At 46.3% G+C, this 19,463-nt stretch overlaps 1 protein-coding gene and 1 long non-coding RNA gene across 8 annotated transcripts in view; one reads left to right on the top strand and one right to left on the bottom strand.

Annotated features, from left to right (window-relative positions):
* add3a (adducin 3 (gamma) a) overlaps positions 1–19,463 on the bottom strand; it is a 318,245-nt gene that overhangs the window by 287,449 nt on the left and 11,333 nt on the right. For 5 of the 7 annotated variants that reach the window (XM_041210396.1, XM_041210397.1, XM_041210394.1 and 2 more), the window contains exon 1: positions 1,698–1,843. The exons of 1 other annotated variant lie outside the window; for it this stretch is intronic. The gene's annotated coding sequence lies outside the window, so the exon portion shown is untranslated. Of the gene's footprint in view, positions 1–977; positions 1,151–1,697; positions 1,844–19,463 lie in introns of those variants that run through there. One more of the 7 variants, XM_041210399.1, reaches the window with a different exon arrangement.
* Positions 2,050–18,012, top strand: LOC121290159. Its single transcript, XR_005945716.1, has 3 exons — positions 2,050–2,156; positions 14,404–14,494; positions 17,148–18,012. It is a non-coding gene; the product is annotated as an uncharacterized LOC121290159 (long non-coding RNA).

Here is a 19,463-nt window from a genome sequence, read left to right as displayed (position 1 = left end):
CTTTGTCCTGGATGGTATCAAGCTTCCAGGGTGTTGTTGGAGCTGCACTCATCCAGGCAAGTGGATAGTATGCCATCACACTCCTGACTTGTACCTTGTAGATAGTGGACAGGCTTTCGGGAATCAAGAGGGGAGTTATTTGCCACAGGATTCCCAGCCTCTGAACAGCTCTTGTAACCACAGTATTTATATGGCTAGTCCAGTTCAGTTTCTGGTCAATGGTGTTGATAGTGGGGGATTCAGTGATGGTAATGTCATTGAAAGTCAAGGGGCGATGGTTAGATTCTCTTTTGTTGGAGATGGTCATTCATGCCAGACAATGTTACTTGCCTCTTGTCAGCCCAAGCCTGGATATGTCCAGGTCTTGCTGCATTTGGACATAGACTCCTTCAGTATGAGGAGTCACAAATGGTGCTGAACATTGTGTATCATCAGCAAATATCCCCACTTCTGACTTTATGATGGAAGGAAGGACATTGATGAAGCAGCTGAAGATAGTTGGACCTAGGACACTACCCTGAGGAACTCCTGCAATGATGTCCTGGAACTGATATGATTGACCTCCCACAACCACCTTTCTTTGTGCTAGCTATGTGATGAAAATTGCGTACAAAACGTGTGGATAAACAATTTCACTGTAATTTCAGACACCGTTAATAAAACAAGGTCGTTCCAATCCACTCTAGATAAAGGCCACTGTTTCAAACAGAAAAATAATTGGCAACTGGAGAGATGAACTGTGATAATTAAAACAAGCCTGGAGGTTACTGGAAGACTTCTCCCAGACGGAAAAGATCATATATATCTCAATGAGATAAATCACTAAAAATTATTTTCCACTTCAGTAAAGTGTGCGAAACAATTAATGCTAATTCTACTGCTTGTTAAGGCAACACCTAAACTCCATGAAGTTTCACAGCAAGACGATTTAACCCATCATTACAACAAGTTGGAAAACAAAACGTGCTACTGTTTACCAGATTCCATCTGCTGTACTGATCTCTCGCGGAAAGTCAAATCACAAAGCAGATCTTAATTAATAATCGCAGAGGATCTTTGACTAAAGTTTCTTTCCCCACCCCCACCAAGTCACTTGTGAATCTCAAATCAAGACATTTGGTATCCAAAATCCGTCCACCTAAAGCACAAGAGAAAGGTGAACAGCCAAAATCGGGCGCAACCCACGCACGCACTCCGTGAAACGCTTTCCAGAATCCCGGAGACACACCAAAACTGCCATAAATAATAATCAGAACCCATATTTGTGAAAACTGGTTTAAACTCGTCGCTGCATCAAAAGTGTCGAAGAAGAAGCAGCGGCGGCGGCGGCGGCAGCAGCGGCAGCAGAACTTGTGCAGCTGTGGGCGGACAAGCAGCTGCCACGCCGGGGGGGGTCGAGCGGCCCGACCGCAGAGTTACACAACCGAAAAGCTATTTTACACATGTAATCATCGGGGTGGAAGGGAGGGAAGAGGCATCACATCTCGGGCTGAGAGAACAAAACCTTCCCAGCGCCAGCTTTAGAGCGCGCCTTATCTGTTTCTTAAAAGCATGTTCAGCCACTGGCAATAGGCACCAGAGGCTGATATTTTTCCCCTCTGAAAATAAAACAAGAGACGGGAAGAAATCGGAGGGAGGGACGGAGGGAGGGAGGGAGGGGGGAAGGGGTGTGTGTGGAAAGAGGGGGAAACCAGTACCTCCTGCTTAAGTCCTTCTTCGCCCCGCAACATGTCCGAAGAAGCATTCCGACGGCTTTAAATCGCCTCAGGCGGACTGCACCCCTCCTCTTCCTCCTCCTCCTCCTCCTCCTCCTCCTCCTCCCCCCTCCCTCCCTTCCTCCCTCCCTTCCTTCCTTCCTTACACGAATGGGGCTCGAAGGAGTTTTATTGAGCAGGAAGGATGGATGGATGGACGGACGGACGGAAAGACAGACACGACGCCGGGGCCCAGGCCGCGCCACTGCGCCTGCGCCAGCGCCCTCGCGCCCGCCTGGGGGGCGGGGCGGGGGGGGGGGAGGAGAGGAGGAACTCGGGGGTTCCGTTGCGCGAGATCGAACGCTCGGGGCCCATTTAAATTAAAACGGTTTTAACGACTTTCCTGACCTCACCGGTGGCCTCTTCCAAATGCTCAAAGAGAACAAGCCTGGGTCAGTGACGGTAAGCCCTGTCCCACTGCATAGCACTGAAATTCGGACTCCTTGTGGTACATTCTTAAAGGAGCGGCCGCCCCGGCTCCAATGTCATTTGTTTTTTTTCTTTAAAAATGTTCCTTTTCCCTTCCTATCTGCTTTTTTTTTTAAAATATAAAAATAAATACCCCACCACCCCCACCCCAATCTGTAAAGAGTAAAACACACCAAGCAAACATTCATTGCGTGAAGCTTGGCTCAGGCTTTCTTTTAAAAAAAAATCAACCTTTCAGGCATAGTTCATTCAAAAAACCCTTGCGGTGTTTTTAAAAGGAGGGAGAGGGAGAGAGAGGGGGGTGGGGGGGGGGGGGAGGGGAGGGGGGTGACTTACGGAACAAACTTTATAAGAAAAAAAAAACATTATTTTATTTTATTTTTCATATTAAGAAGTCTGAGGGAAATCTATCCCGGCACTTCATTACAGCGGTGGCGAGTTAAATTTCCCCGTGGTCTTGGGTCGAGTAACTTACTACCTGAGGCAGGGAAGAAGCAGCAGCAGCAGAGATCCGACCACCCAGCTGCGGTTAACACACCCCAACCCCAACCCCAACCCCAACCCCAACCCCAAACTCAAACCCAAACCCAACCCCAACCCCAAACTCAAACCCAAACCCACCCTCAACCCCAACCTCAACCCCACCCCCAACCCCAACCCCAAACTCAACCTCAACCCCAACCCCAAACTCAAACCCAACCCCAAACTCAACCTCAACCCCAACCCCAACCCCAACCCCAAACTCAAACCCAACCCCAACCCCAACCCCAAACTCAAACCCAACCCCAACCCCAAACTCAAACCCAAACCCACCCTCAAACCCACCCTCAAACCCAACCCCAACCCCAACCCCAAACTCAAACCCAAACCCACCCTCAAACCCACCCTCAAACCCAACCCCAAACTCAAACCCAACCCAAACCCCAACCCCAACCTCAACCCCAACCCCAACCCCAAACTCAACCCCAACCCCAAACTCAACCTCAACCCCAAACTCAAACCCAACCCCAAACTCAAACTCAACCCCAACCCCAACCCCAACCCCAAACTCAACCTCAACCCCAACCCCAAACTCAAACCCAAACCCACCCTCAAACCCACCCTCAACCCCACCCCCAACCCCAACCTCAACCCCAACCCCAAACTCAAACCCAACCCCAACCCCAAACTCAAACCCAACCCCAACCCCAAACTCAAACCCAACCCCAACCCCAAACTCAAACCCAAACCCACCCTCAAACCCACCCTCAACCCCAACCTCAACCCCAACCCCAACCCCAACCCCAACCCCAAACTCAACCCCAACCCCAAACTCAACCTCAACCCCAACCCCAAACTCAAACTCAAACCCAACCCCAACCCCAACCCCAAACTCAAACCCAACCCCAACCCCAACCCCAAACTCAAACCCAAACCCACCCTCAAACCCACCCTCAAACCCAACCCCAACCCCAACCTCAACCCCAACCCCAAACTCAAACCCAACCCCAACCCCAACCCCAAACTCAAACCCAAACCCACCCTCAAACCCACCCTCAACCCCACCCCCAACCCCAAACTCAAACCCAACCCCAACCCCAAACTCAAACCCAAACCCACCCTCAAACCCACCCTCAACCCCAACCTCAACCCCAACCTCAACCCCAACCCCAACCCCAACCCCAACCTCAACCCCAACCTCAACCTCAAACTCAAACTCAAACTCAAACTCAAACTCAAACCCAACCCCAACCCACCCTCAAACCCAACCTCAACCCCAACCCCAAACTCAAACCCAAACTCAAACCCAAACCCAACCCCAAACTCAAACCCAAACCCACCCTCAAACCCACCCTCAAACCCAAACCCAACCCCAAACTCAAACCCAACCCAAACCCCAACCCCAACCCCAACCTCAACCCCAACCCCAACCTCAACCCCAACCCCGACCCCAAACTCAACCTCAACCCCGACCCCAACCCCAAACTCAACCCCGACCCCAAACTCAACCTCAACCCCGACCCCAAACCCAACCTCAACCCCGACCCCAAACTCAAACTCAACCCCGACCCCAAACTCAACCTCAACCCCAACCCCAACCCCAAACTCAACCCCAACCCCAAACTCAACCTCAAACCCAACCCCAACCCCAAACTCAAACCCAAACCCACCCTCAAACCCACCCTCAACCCCAACCCCAACCTCAACCCCAACCCCAACCCCAAACTCAAACCCAAACCCAAACCCCAACCCCAACCTCAACCCCAACCCCAACCCCAAACTCAAACTCAAACTCAAACCCAAACTCAAACCCACCCTCAACCCCAACCCCAAACTCAAACCCAACCCCAACCCCAAACCCAAACCCACCCTCAAACCCAACCTCAACCCCAACCCCAACCCCAAACCCAACCTCAACCCCAACCTCAACCTCAACCCCAAACTCAAACCCAAACCCACCCTCAAACCCACCCTCAAACCCAACCCCAACCCCAACCTCAACCCCAACCTCAACCCCAACCCCAAACTCAAACCCAACCCCAACCCCAACCCCAACCTCAACCCCAACCCCAACCCCAAACTCAAACCCAAACTCAAACCCACCCTCAACCCCAACCCCAAACTCAAACCCAAACTCAAACCCAACCCCAACCCCAAACTCAAACCCAAACCCACCCTCAAACCCACCCTCAAACCCAACCCCAAACTCAACCTCAACCTCAACCCCAAACTCAACCTCAACCTCAACCCCAAACTCAACCCCAACCCCAAACTCAACCTCAACCCCAACCCCAACCCCAAACCCAACCTCAACCCCAACCCCAACCCCAAACTCAACCTCAACCCCAACCCCAAACTCAACCTCAACCCCAACCTCAACCCCAACCTCAACCCCAAACTCAACCTCAACCCCAACCTCAACCCCAACCTCAACCCCAAACCCAAACCCAACCTCAAACCCACCCTCAACCCCAACCCCAACCCCAACCTCAACCCCAACCCCAACCTCAACCCCAACCCCAAACTCAAACCCAACCCCAAACTCAAACCCAACCCAAACCCCAACCCCAACCTCAAACCCACCCTCAACCTCAACCCCAACCTCAACCCCAACCCCAAACTCAACCCCAACCCCAAACTCAACCCCAAACTCAACCCCAACCCCAAACGCAACCCCCCCTCCAAACGCAACCCCCCCTCCAAACGCAACCCCCCCTCCAAACGCAACCCCCCCTCCAAACGCAACCCCCCCTCCAAACGCAACCCCCCCTCCAAACGCAACCCCCCCTCCAAACGCAACCCCCCCTCCAAACGCAACCCCCCCTCCAAACGCAACCCCCCCTCCAAACGCAACCCCCCCTCCAAACGCAACCCCCCCTCCAAACGCAACCCCCCCTCCAAACGCAACCCCCCCTCCCAAACGCAACCCCCCCTCCAAACGCAACCCCCCCTCCAAACGCAACCCCCCCTCCAAACGCAACCCCCCCTCCAAACGCAACCCCCCCTCCAAACGCAACCCCCCCTCCAAACGCAACCCCCCCCTCCAAACGCAACCCCCCCTCCAAACGCAACCCCCCCTCCAAACGCAACCCCCCCTCCAAACGCAACCCCCCCTCCAAACGCAACCCCCCTCCAAACGCAACCCCCCCCTCCAAACGCAACCCCCCCTCCAAACGCAACCCCCCCTCCAAACGCAACCCCCCCTCCAAACGCAACCCCCCCTCCAAACGCAACCCCCCCTCCAAACGCAACCCCCCCTCCAAACGCAACCCCCCCTTCCAAACGCAACCCCCCCTCCAAACGCAACCCCCCCTCCAAACGCAACCCCCCCTCCAAACGCAACCCCCCCTCCAAACGCAACCCCCCCTCCAAACGCAACCCCCCCTCCAAACGCAACCCCCCCTCCAAACGCAACCCCCCCCTCCAAACGCAACCCCCCCTCCAAACGCAACCCCCCCTCCAAACGCAACCCCCCCTCCAAACGCAACCCCCCCCTCCAAACGCAACCCCCCCTCCAAACGCAACCCCCCCTCCAAACGCAACCCCCCCTCCAAACGCAACCCCCCCTCCAAACGCAACCCCCCCTCCCAAACGCAACCCCCCCTCCAAACGCAACCCCCCCTCCAAACGCAACCCCCCCTCCAAACGCAACCCCCCCTCCAAACGCAACCCCCCCTCCAAACGCAACCCCCCCTCCAAACGCAACCCCCCCTCCAAACGCAACCCCCCCTCCAAACGCAACCCCCCCTCCAAACGCAACCCCCCCTCCAAACGCAACCCCCCCTCCAAACGCAACCCCCCCTCCAAACGCAACCCCCCCTCCAAACGCAACCCCCCCTCCAAACGCAACCCCCCCTCCAAACGCAACCCCCCCTCCAAACGCAACCCCCCCTCCAAACGCAACCCCCCCTCCAAACGCAACCCCCCCTCCAAACGCAACCCCCCCCTCCAAACGCAACCCCCCCTCCAAACGCAACCCCCCCTCCAAACGCAACCCCCCCTCCAAACGCAACCCCCCCTCCAAACGCAACCCCCCCTCCAAACGCAACCCCACCTCCAAACGCAACCCCACCTCCAAACGCAACCCCACCTCCAAACGCAACCCCACCTCCAAACCCAACCCCACCTCCAAACCCAACCCCACCTCCAAACCCAACCCCACCTCCAAACCCAACCCCACCTCCAAACCCAACCCCACCTCCAAACCCAACCCCACCTCCAAACCCAACCCCACCTCCAAACCCAACCCCACCTCCAAACCCAACCCCACCTCCAAACCCAACCCCACCTCCAAACCCAACCCCACCTCCAAACCCAACCCCACCTCCAAACCCCACCTCAAACCCCACCTCAAACCCCACCTCCAAACGCAACCCCACCTCCAAACGCAACCCCACCTCCAAACGCAACCCCACCTCCAAACGCAACCCCACCTCCAAACGCAACCCCACCTCCAAACGCAACCCCACCTCCAAACGCAACCCCACCTCCAAACGCAACCCCACCTCCAAACGCAACCCCACCTCCAAACGCAACCCCACCTCCAAACGCAACCCCACCTCCAAACGCAACCCCACCTCCAAACGCAACCCCACCTCCAAACGCAACCCCACCTCCAAACGCAACCCCACCTCCAAACGCAACCCCACCTCCAAACGCAACCCCACCTCCAAACGCAACCCCACCTCCAAACGCAACCCCACCTCCAAACGCAACCCCACCTCCAAACGCAACCCCACCTCCAAACGCAACCCCACCTCCAAACGCAACCCCACCTCCAAACGCAACCCCACCTCCAAACGCAACCCCACCTCCAAACGCAACCCCACCTCCAAACGCAACCCCACCTCCAAACGCAACCCCACCTCCAAACGCAACCCCACCTCCAAACGCAACCCCACCTCCAAACGCAACCCCACCTCCAAACGCAACCCCACCTCCAAACGCAACCCCACCTCCAAACGCAACCCCACCTCCAAACGCAACCCCACCTCCAAACGCAACCCCACCTCCAAACGCAACCCCACCTCCAAACGCAACCCCACCTCCAAGCGCAACCCCACCTCCAAGCGCAACCCCACCTCCAAGCGCAACCCCACCTCCAAACGCAACCCCACCTCCAAACGCAAACTCAAACCCAACCTCAAACCCAAACCCAAACCCAACCTCAACCTCAACCCCAAACCCAAACCCAAACCCAACCCCACCTCCAAACGCAACCCCACCTCCAAACCCAAACTCAAACCCAACCTCAAACCCAACCCCAAACCCAACCTCAACCCCAACCCCAACCTCAAACCCAACCCCAACCCCAAACTCAAACCCAACCCCAAACTCAAACCCAACCCCAAACTCAAACCCAACCCCAACCCCAAACTCAAACCCAACCCCAACCCCAACCCCAACCTCAAACCCAACCCCAAACCCAAACTCAAACTCAAACCCAACCCCAAACCCAAACACAACCCCAACCCCAAACTCAAACCCAACCCCAACCTCAACCCCACCCCCCCAAAACAAATCTCCAGCCCCCTCCTCTCCCCCCCCCCCCCAAAATCTCCAGCCCCCTTCGACACATTTTTAAAGCAGGAACCAGAATTCCGTACGAAAAAAAATCCAACCATTATATTTATATATATTTATTCCTCCCCTCCCCTCCCCTCCGATTATGTTTTATCTCTTACCTTTTATCCTCCTGGAAAGGTGGGGGGGGGGGGGGAAGCTGTAACGGAGAGAGAGAAGCAGGCGTGGATCCGCCTGTCTGTGTCTGTGTGTGTGTGTGTGTGTGTGGGGTGGGTGGGGGTTTTTGTGTGTGTGTGTGTGGGGTGGGTGGGTGTGTGTGTGTATATATGGTGTGATGTGTTTTCCCTAAGTGTACGCGCAATAGCTGATTAAAGCCTCCCAGCACCGCTGACCAGCTTCAATTGGTGCAGCGATTGTTACTACTCTGTTAAACAGCAGTCATCATGTGGTCAACAGCTGGAAGACTGCAGTATTACAAGACGTGAAATACAATGAGCAATGTAGACTTTCACCCCCCCCCCCGGGGGGGAATGCTGTTCCAAAAAAAAAACCTATTTCTGCATTTTTTTTTTAATTTTGAAAAAAAAAGTTTGAAGTTTGTGCGGCGGCATGAGGACGGAGTGGGGAGACTTGGAAACGCACAGTTTACACTCTGTTCTGCATGCACCATTTTCAGTTCTCACTCCGCAAAACGGAGGATGTTTTAATAAACGAAATCATGAATAAGTTACAGTATCGCCTTGGTTAAAACTGCTGCAACTTTCTCTGTGCTGTTGCGGGCGTGCTCGCCAGCGGTGTTGACCCCTAATGTGGACTGGGTGGGGACCGCACAATGGGAGAATTTAGTGAACTCTGCTGTGAATAGAAGGGGGGGGGGGGGGGTGTAGGAGGGGTGGGGTGGTGTCTCCTCCAGCTGTAAAACACAAAGAGAACCAGAAACTTCAAGCCATGTGTTGAATGCCAGGAAAATAATCATAAGGATTTTTTTAAAAAAAGACAGGATAACTAGCTGGGATAAAATTGGGAGTTGTTGGAAAGAATGTTGCCAATTAGCAAGTACATGTTGATATGGATATAGTCTTCGCCCCAAAATTTGACTGATTCCTTCCCTCCTAACATTGCAATCCCCAAATTAAAGCTTACCGATACTTTTTTGCTTTAAAACATGCCGCCAATGTATGCATATTAACCTACTAATTTAAAACCTGCATACTATTTTAGTTTTGCTTAATTCTGAAGCACATCCCCGAAGTAGAAAAATTATTCAGTGCTCTCCAACATTGGCACTACCCTTTCTCGGCAATCATTTCTTTATAGAATATTTCATAATAATATGATCAGAAATTCCAGCTGATCATTTGAGACATATGCAGAGCCGAATATTTTCTCACTATGCTTTTTGTTTAACTTAGATCACAAAAGTACCGAGCAATAGCTTTCTGCAATTACACGGCTAAAACCAGCTTTTGTTATACCAGTGCAAAGTTGCTTGTGAGGTCCTGTCACCAATATAAAGGAGCTGGTTTTAGTATTGTAAATTTCTCAATCCAGTGCACAAATGTCAGTCTCCAAGAATGGAATGAAATAAGAACCACCATAAAAATGTCTTTCGATAAGTAAGAATTACAAATACATTTTGAGCTATTGTTGATGTTGGCAAGGCTCAACCTTGTTTGTCTTGAAAAGATGGCACTACTTCTGCAAATGGTGCTCTTATAATGGTGTTAGGTAGGGAATTTCAAGATATTGACCCACTGGTGAGAAAGGAATGGCGATATTTATCCAAGTTAAATGGTGTATACTGGGTAACTTTAAGGTGTTCCCATGATCTTGCTTAAAAACAGAGTTCATAAGGCTGAGAGATACTACTAAAGGAAGTTTGTTTAAAGATTGCTTTGCATAGTAAATACTGCCGTCACAGCATGTCACTGATGGAGGCAGTGGATATTCAGTCCGTTGGTAAAGATGGTGATAAAATGGACAGTCCTGACCTGGATGATATTGAGATTCTTGATTACTGTTGCAGTTGCTAACATCAAGGAGAATGTTGAGTGTTCTATTACACTTCTGATTTGACCCATGTATTTAATAGAGATTTTTTTGAGCAGTGAACCACCCATCACAGGCTGTTCTGTCTAGCTCATGCTTTGGTGGTGTTGATGTAGCTAGTCCTGTTAAGCTTCTAGTCAGTGATGACTCCTAAGATATTGGTGGGATCCTGGCGATGCTTGTGCCATTGAAGTTCAGGTCAAGATAGTTTGTCTTTTTCATGTTTGAGATGTACCAAGAGGCTACCGTTATTCAGCATGCGGAACCACATCTCATCAAGAGCAGTGCATTGAGTAGAGGTAAAGCAAAAATGCCAGACGAAACTTCATTCCCTTGCATGTAACCTGAGCATGATTGAAAAGGTGAACACAGAATGAGGTTCAACCAGAAGTAAACTTGGTTTGCTAAAAAAATCTAATCTCCCTTTTATATTTTCTTTCATTTGGAAGGTACCATTACCATTACTGCAAAGGACTGTTTTCCTCAACTGCATTAGTTGGGTTTTACCTTCATCCAACATGATCCCCTACCCAATTTTAACTCCCCCCAAAAAAGCTTATATTTGTTGTTTTATGTTTGAGTAGATATGTAAATGGGCTGTCTAATATGACACACAGCCAAGAAGACTAAATTAGTCTTAAGTTTCATCCATGGTCAGTGAATTAATTTTCTTGCCCATATGAAGGTACTCAGGTGCAATTTCTCTGGTATTCAACTTTGGGTTGCTTCATAGCTGTGTCCTAACCCTGTCCACACATGTGCTTTCCAGCATTAGATAGAAGTTCTGTCGTAGAGTCATGAGGACTCGAAACGTCAACTCTTTTCTTCTCCACCGATACTGCCAGACGTGCTGAGTTTTTCCAGGTAATTCTGTTTTTGTTTTGGATTTCCAGCATCCGCAGTTTTTTTGTTTTTATATTTAGATAGCAACTATCTGGTGCTTTTTTTCCTTCTACTCGGTGACTTTGAAGCCCATTGTAGCAACCCTGCTTATTGACTAGCTGAGATCAAAGAAAGCTCTTGTGAGCAGGGACCTATTCAGTTGTCGTCACTGAATTTACCCACCAATCCACCAAGGAGTTTTGTTGTGTACCATTTATAATACTTGCTTAAAATTAGGAGTACTTCCAGCTTTATTGCTTTATGTGTTCGATTTAATCAAATCAGTATTTTTCACTGGAAGAGTATAACATGAATACTACAAGTTTAACATTTTCTGAGATAATATGGCCTTTTGTAAATAATTCCTTTGTGCTTCCATCCAAGATGTTTAAATTGTTCATGGCAACTGGTGATTTGTATATTATAAATTCTTTATACACGATTTAACCAAATAATTTTTTGGCAGAAGCAACTTTTTAATTGTGGAAGAGGACTAAGTGGTGCAATATATCTGGCATTCAATAGAGTTTAACTGTACTTTGTCAGTCTTCACAGCCATCAAAGTATAAATAGAAAAGCAATATATGCCATTCATCATATAAATTGCTAATATCTTTGTTATTTTGTCAATATAAATTATGCATATAAATGGAGAGTCTGGAAACATTGAATAAAATAACAATGATATTTAAATCAATGGTAAGATATAAATAGGGTAATAGTCAGGGCTATGAATGCCCTTGGAGTAAAAATGTACATACACATGTATATTTGTAAGAACAAAAGAATGTAATGCCTCTTCAAAAGAATTGTGAGCACCTAGGTTTGCTTCAGCATGGACACCCACTCACACAAATGTTTAAAATGACAATAATGTGGTTTCAAAATTTTATTACTTACCAACTTCTAAAAATCACATTCAAAATTACTTTTCCCTCCCAATGTCAGCATGGCTCAGTCGATCTAAGTTAGAGAGTTATGGATTCTAAATCTACTCCAGAATTTAAACATTTAATTCAGACTGTTATTCTGGTGCGATACTAAGAGTGGTGCATGCTCTGAGGTGCTGTCCTACAGATAAGACTTTAAACAGAGGCTCCAATCAGGTGAATAAACAAGATTTTATGGCAATATTAAGAAGAGTAGAGGGTTCGCCCAGTGCCCTGGCCAACATTCTACCTCAGGCGACATAGCCAAATACACATTAACCAGCCGTCCTTCTCATTTAACTGTTGTATAAGTCCATTCGCCTGCACTTCAATAAGTAATTCATTGAAAATGAAGCACTTTGGGACATCCTGAGGACACAATAGGCCCAATTTTAACACTTTAAATGAGGGCTGTGACTTAATCATTCTAATTCTACTGTCACCCCATAGCGCCCCAATGTTAACCTACTCTTTGCAGCAGGAAACTGAGACACCCACAGGAATGAGGCAGGATTCTCTTTAAATATGCAGATGAGGGCCCAATGATGTCATCAGGACCCAATCTGCAATTTTAAGTGGACACCTGAGCAAGAGAACAGTGACAGTGTTACTGTCAGGCTACATCTGTCCTACATGTGGATCGTGCACCGGAACGGGTTCAGGCAGTTAAGCAATTAAATTTAATTTTAAGTTTCCCTGTGGGCCATTTATGGTTGATAGGCCCTCCACCTTTACAAACTCTCTGTATTCGCTGCCAGCTTCAGGATTGGCGTGCATCATATCTCTCCCTTTAAAATCAGGCCCAATAAGTTGCTATATAAATTCAGTAATTTTTTTAATATTCAGTCTCACAATGTAAATGAAGCTAACACGTCCATTTATTGCCCTTGCCAAGTTGCCCTGGAGAAAGGGCTAGTGAACCTTTTTGAACTGCTGTACTCTACATGGTGAAGATATTCACACTGTGCTGTTAGGTGGGAAGTTCTCATGCATTTTTGCAGCAATGAACTGAGTGGCTTGTTAGGCCATTTCAGAGGGCAGTTAAGATGTTGTATGACTGGAGCCACATGTAGGCCAGACCAGGTAAGGACAATAGTTTTCCTTCCCGAAAGGACATTCGTGAAATGGTCGGTTTTTACGAGATTCATTTGTATTTTTTTAATTTGAATTCAAATTCATGCCGTGATGGGATTTTAATCTGCTTGATTATTAGTCTAGACCTCTAATTTCTAATACTCCAATAACAATGACCATGTTAAAATTTTCATGATACACTGTGTTTGAACATCAATGCTGCAGTGCTTGTTCATTTCCCTACTTGGGTCTGAATGTGCCCCCAATCTGTAATATGTGGCCAAGGAGAATCTCCACTCCAAATCTAGGCACTCTCTCATATGATGGGGAAAATCAGAGAGAGTAGCTGCTCCTAATTGGTTCCCAGAGGTTTTACGAAGTTAGTGCACCTGTGAGGTATAGCAGTTGTGGCAGTGTGTGGGCTTGTGCCCATATTTCCTGAAGCATCTCAGCTAATTGCAAAGGAAGAGAGGGAAAATCTGTGTGGTGTAGGCAATGGCCTTGGAAATGGATCACTGACTTTTATTCTACCTGCAGAATGGTGGCACAGACAACCAATTAACAGCAAAATCCAATATATGCCATTTATCATATCAATATCAATAAGCAGTGCAATTTACAAATTCTCAGCATTATGTAGTCACTAATGTGTAACAACTTTAATGTGTGGCTCAGATATTCTAAGACTTTTTTTGTGCTGCAACAAGAATGGTTGGTTAAGTGATGATTTATTCTGCACTTGAAATTGTGCAAACAAGAGAGATTTCCAGATCTCATGAAGAAGAGGATTATATTAGTAGTAGAAACGTTATGTATAGTTTGCCCTGCTATTTCATTTGGATTTATTAGATTAAGGCTCAAGTTCTTGGCATAAACATAGAATTCTAGCTTGTGCCAACAATTCTTGGTGGTACTGGAATAGTGAATTTGGAAAGGACTGTTTTGGAACTGTGATGAATTTCTAGAGAGAGGTTATATTGAATACAATAATTACTTTGAGTTACCCAAATGAACAAAGGAGGTGGAAAGAGCATCTATCTATAACATAAAATGTTTTTATAATATTAATATATGTTCTTTCAATAAATTATGAATAAACTATTTGTTATATATTTCTTTCATAGTTCAGGGCTTTAAACAATGCCATTATAGTGTACATATTAAAAAGCACACTGTCACACAATTACAGTAAGTTTCTTACTGCTATCCTTTAGAATTTAGCATTTGTGATATGCCAAAAGAACCAGTCTGATTGGGGTCTCACATCTGTCTGCCACTTCTAGGTGTTGGATGCAAGCGAAACAAGTGAGAGTGATAAGCGACATGTAGAGAAGACCAAGAGGCTGAACCCAGTCTCAGTTATGAGGAAATACAGTGAGTAACATAAGTTCTGTGAGCTTATAGCATATACAACAACTAGCATTTCTTTGTCACCTTTAATGTAGTAAAACATGCCAAGGCACATCACAGGAATGTCATCAGACGAAACTTGACACCTAGCCAAAAAAGGAGACTTTAGTACGGGTGGTCCAAACCTTGTTCGAGGAGGTTTTAAGGAACGTCTTAAAGGAGGAGAAAGAGAGAGATAGAGAGGCAAAAAGTTTGGGGAGGAAATTCTATATAGCACATAAATGGCTGAAGATATGACCACCAGTTATAAATTTCTAAGATTGTACAAATTATTGGGAGATTCTTCTTTACAAACATGAAATGGAATCGACTCAGCCCAGCGGAAGCAAAAACCTTGGATTAATTTAAAACCAATTGTGTGCTGCAATGAAGGAACTTTAAGGACTCTATAAATAGAAATTTGTATGTTTTGGCTTGTTGTCACTGAAGTGTTTATGGACTTATGTATTAATAATAATGATTACAAGTAAATTTTAAAGATATAACAAACAAAAATATAATACAATAGCACTTTGAAACTTAATGATTGTCCACAACACTGCCCACATGGCAGTGTGCTTTAAAGAAACATCCTGAATGAAACCACATGGTGAAATTCAAATAAAGGAATCCTGATTTTAAATTACATGAATGGGTTCAATTTACTGAGACCCATTTTGTTAAGTCTAACTCTGTTATTAAAAATGTTCAGTTCATGTCATCCTCTGTTGTTTTGTTTGGTCTATAAAGTTATGTGACCCAAACATCCATTACATTTCTAGTGATCTGTTTAACTCAACCAAATTCAGAAATCTTGCAGGGATGTAGGTTTGCTGATTTCTTTATTACATAATTCTCGTTCTCCTTAGCTCTTTACAGCCCTGCTGCTGCTATAAACTCATGGCCTGTGGCTATCACTGTCATTTTTGAGAGTCTCCTACCAGTGATCAAATTCTTCCTGGCTTCTTGATGCCCACTCCCCCTCAATCTACAAACATAAAATGATGACCAGGAAAAGCCCAGCCAGCCCATCAAGACTGACCATAGTTTTCCTTATCTGTCACTCCTGCAGCCATGTAATCTCCTGGAGAGGCACAAATGCAGAAAAATAACCTTAGGGCCAATAAAGAAAAAAAAATCTCTGGAAACTTCCTCTCTGACCCATCAGGCATTCAAAATCAGCCCAGGGATTGCATTGACCATACATTAGTTAACTATTGATACCTTTTATATGATCAACCTCAGCCCCAGCAAATAACCAGTCCAGCTCCCTTTTGAATGCATGCATAGAGTCAGCACCTCAGGACCCACACGAACTGACAGTATTTTTCAGAGGCTCACAATTCTGCTGAATGTCCGGTCTATTCCTACTCTCACTTCATTTAAAATCTCCCGATCCCCTCGATCTATCAACAGGGATGCTATATAGTCTTTATCAGGTCAGCTGTAAGTATCTGCTGCTGTTAACTAAATACTTGAAGGTCCTTGAGCCTATCTAAGCAGCTGAGGTTTTGAAACTGGGAATCATTGTTGTACCTCACCAATGGACCTTTTATATGACCTCGATATCTGCCAAAACTAGGTACAGTATTCTAGATGTGATCTAACCAGCGGTATGTACAGTGTCAAAATGATGTTCTCTGAGTTATACTGAATGGTTCTTTCAGTACAACCTTGTTAACTTTAAGTGCATTCTCTCTGCTTTGGTCATGAACTATGCAATACCATCAAGATCATTTTTTTCTGTTCACCTCTTTTAATATTGTTCCCTGCAAATTATATGTGTATTATGTGTATATGATATATTTATCTAAATTAAATGCCATTTGCTAATGTGTGCCCACTCCCCAAACACACTTTAACATTTTGGATTTGGTTGCATTCCTCTACCATCTTAACCCTTGCATAGAGTTTGGTGTCATTTGTAAACTTACCACATTCCCAAGACTGCTCTTCAGGTCATTAGTAAAGGCTGTAGTAATAAGCATATGAGTCTTGTAATAAGAGTAGTGAGCCTAGGACCAAATCCTGTGAGACACCACTAGTAATAAGTCACTAAGTTGATCCACATCCATTAACTTCTACAACTTTTTGGCTGAGGGATTGGTTCAAATTCTTATACCTGCATTTCAAATTTCCACATGGTTTCATCTTGTAAAGTGATCCAGTGTGAGGATTAAAGGTATTCTGAGAGTCCAGGTTTACAATGTCTGCCAGATTTCCCTCATCCACTATCCTAGTGACTTCCTGAAAAAAAATCTATCAAATTTGTTCAGTGTGACTTGTTTTTTTGGAAGCCATGTTGTGAATTTCTTCTGTCCCTGTGGACAATTGTTTCTTTCTCCTGAGTAAATATTATGATGGGAAGTTATAAAATGATGTGTTAGTATGGTACCTAAGGCGACAAACACAAATTATAAGTGAATGACCACAATGTTACAATACCCCAACATTAAAGTATCCTACATTACAATAGCAACTATACATCAAAAATACTTAATTGTCTGTAATGCGCTTTAAGAAGTCCTGAGGTCATGAAAGGCACTATATAAATACAAGTTTTTTTTTTACATACTGATTAAAGGGTAGGATGGTACTGTATTTTAATTAAATCCCTTTTTATTTGTTTTCTTGACAGAAATATACCAATCCAAGGAACAAGGAAGGCATCTAGACTATGGCAAACAAATTCTCGAGTACTGCCAAAAACTTAAGTTTTGGAGAAACTGATTTGGAGACCAAGGTTCTATTTTAGCCAGCACTAGGCACAACCTATGAAGCATCATGATGGCACCAGTCTCAAGGTTATAAAAAACTTCTCATACCTTGGTTGTGCGCTCTCTGGGGATGCCACTATCAATGAAGATATCAATGCTAGCATCCAGAAAGCAGGTTCGGCTTACAGCCGACTCCATGATATGTCTGGAAGTAGCATGATGCTAAGCTGAAGACTAAAATCATACCATACCTGGCCATTGTCCTGACCACTTTGCTGTATGGCGCAGAATCATGGATCTGCCATTGGCGTTACATCTAACCTTTGGAATCAAAGACACCCGAGGTCCATCATGAGAGTTTGATGGCAGGACAAAATCACAAATAATGAGGTCCTTCATCGTGCTTGGGTTCAGAACATGCAGACCATCCTCCAGAAAATTCAACTTAGATGGACAGGCCCCAGATGGATGGCTATAGAATCCTCAAGCAGATCTTCTATAGGGAACTGTCTCGGGTCAAAATGACACCAAGGTGGTCAGTACAAAAGTTGCAAGGACACCCTAAAAATGAGCCTTACAAACCACTGCATTGTAGATCACCTCTTTTGATAAAACCCTACAGCCAACAAGCCCATGTGGAGTCAAGCACTGAAATTCAGTTCAGGCATGATTGGGAAATTTGCAGATGACACAAAAATTGGCCGTAGAGTTGATAGTGAAGAGGATAGCTGTTGACTCCAGAATGATATCAATGGTTTGGCTGAGTGGGGGGAAAAGTGGCAAATGGAATTCAATCCAGAAAAATGTAAGTTCAAAGCAAAATACTGCAGATGCTGGAAATCTGAAACAGAAACAAAAATTGCTGGTAAAACTCAGCAGGTCTGACAGCATCTGTGGAGAGGAAGATAGAGTTAACGTTTCAAGTCCGAATGACCCTTCATCAGAACTCTTCATCAGAAAAGTGTAAGGTAATGCATTTGGGGAGAGCAATCAAAGCAAGGGAATACTCAAGAAACGGGAAGTTATGGAGAGGGATTGAGGAAGTGAGAGATCTTGAAGTGCATGTTCACAGGACCTTGAAGGTGACAGGAAAGGTGGACAAAGTGGTCAAAAAAGCATATGGAATGCTTTCCTTTACTGGGCAAGGTATTCAGTACAAAAGCAGGGATGTAATGATGGAACTGTATAACAACGCTGGTTAGGCCACAGCTGGAATTTTGTTTACAGTTCTGGTCACCATCTTAAAAGAAGGACATAATTGCTCTGGAGACAATGCAGAGGAGATTCACAAGAATGTTGCCAGTGCTTGAAAATTGCAGCTATGAGGAAAGATTGGATAGGCTAGGGTTGTTTTCCTTAGAACAGAGGAAGCTAAGGGATGATCTAATTGAGGTGTACAAAATTGAGGAGCCTAGATAGGGTAGATGGGAAAGACTTCTTTCCCTTAGCTGAGGTGTCAGTTACCAGGGGGCATAGATTTAAGGTAGAAGGATTAGTGGGGACATGAGGAAAAACTTTTTCCTCAAGAGGGCAGTAGGCATCTGGAATTTACTGCCTAAGTTGATGGTTGAGGCTGAAATGCTCAGCACATTTAAAAGGTATCTGGATCTGCATCTGAAGTGCTGTAGCCTGCAAGGCGATGGACCAGGTGCTGGAAAGTGGGATTAAAATGAGCGGCTAGTTTCTTTTTTCTCTTTTTGGCAGATAGAATGGGTTGAATGGCCTCTCTCTGCACCATAACTTTTCTATAGTACTTTGCATTGTGCACCGTCTATACCAATCTCTCAACATCCGATGTGCTCAGAAGAAGGCAAGAGGTGACACAGCTGCAGAAGCACCCCCAAGCACCAATAAGAAAAACATGAACTGCCAGCTCTGCGGACATCTATCGGACTCTTCAGCCAAGAGAGGACCCACAGGAGATGATGAAGTCACTTACGGTTTGGACATATTCAAGTTGTCACTCTCATCTGACCTCTGGAATTCAGCTCTTATGTCCATGTTTTGACCAAGCTTGTAATGAGGTCTGGAGCTGAGTAGTTCTGACAGATGCCAAACTGAGCATTAGTGAGTAGTTTATTGTTCAGTAAGTGTCTGATGACACCTTGCATCACTGATGATCGGTCCAGGACAATAATTATTCTGGTTGGATTTGTCCTGATTTTTGTGGATAGCTTAGGTAGTTTTCCTCATTGTGTTTTGTTCCAGTGTAACTACTTGGCTAGGGCACAGCTATC

Source organism: Carcharodon carcharias, chromosome 17, assembly GCF_017639515.1.
Source record: "Carcharodon carcharias isolate sCarCar2 chromosome 17, sCarCar2.pri, whole genome shotgun sequence".
NCBI lineage: Eukaryota > Metazoa > Chordata > Chondrichthyes > Lamniformes > Lamnidae > Carcharodon > Carcharodon carcharias.
This window is presented reverse-complemented; position numbering and strand designations above follow the sequence as displayed.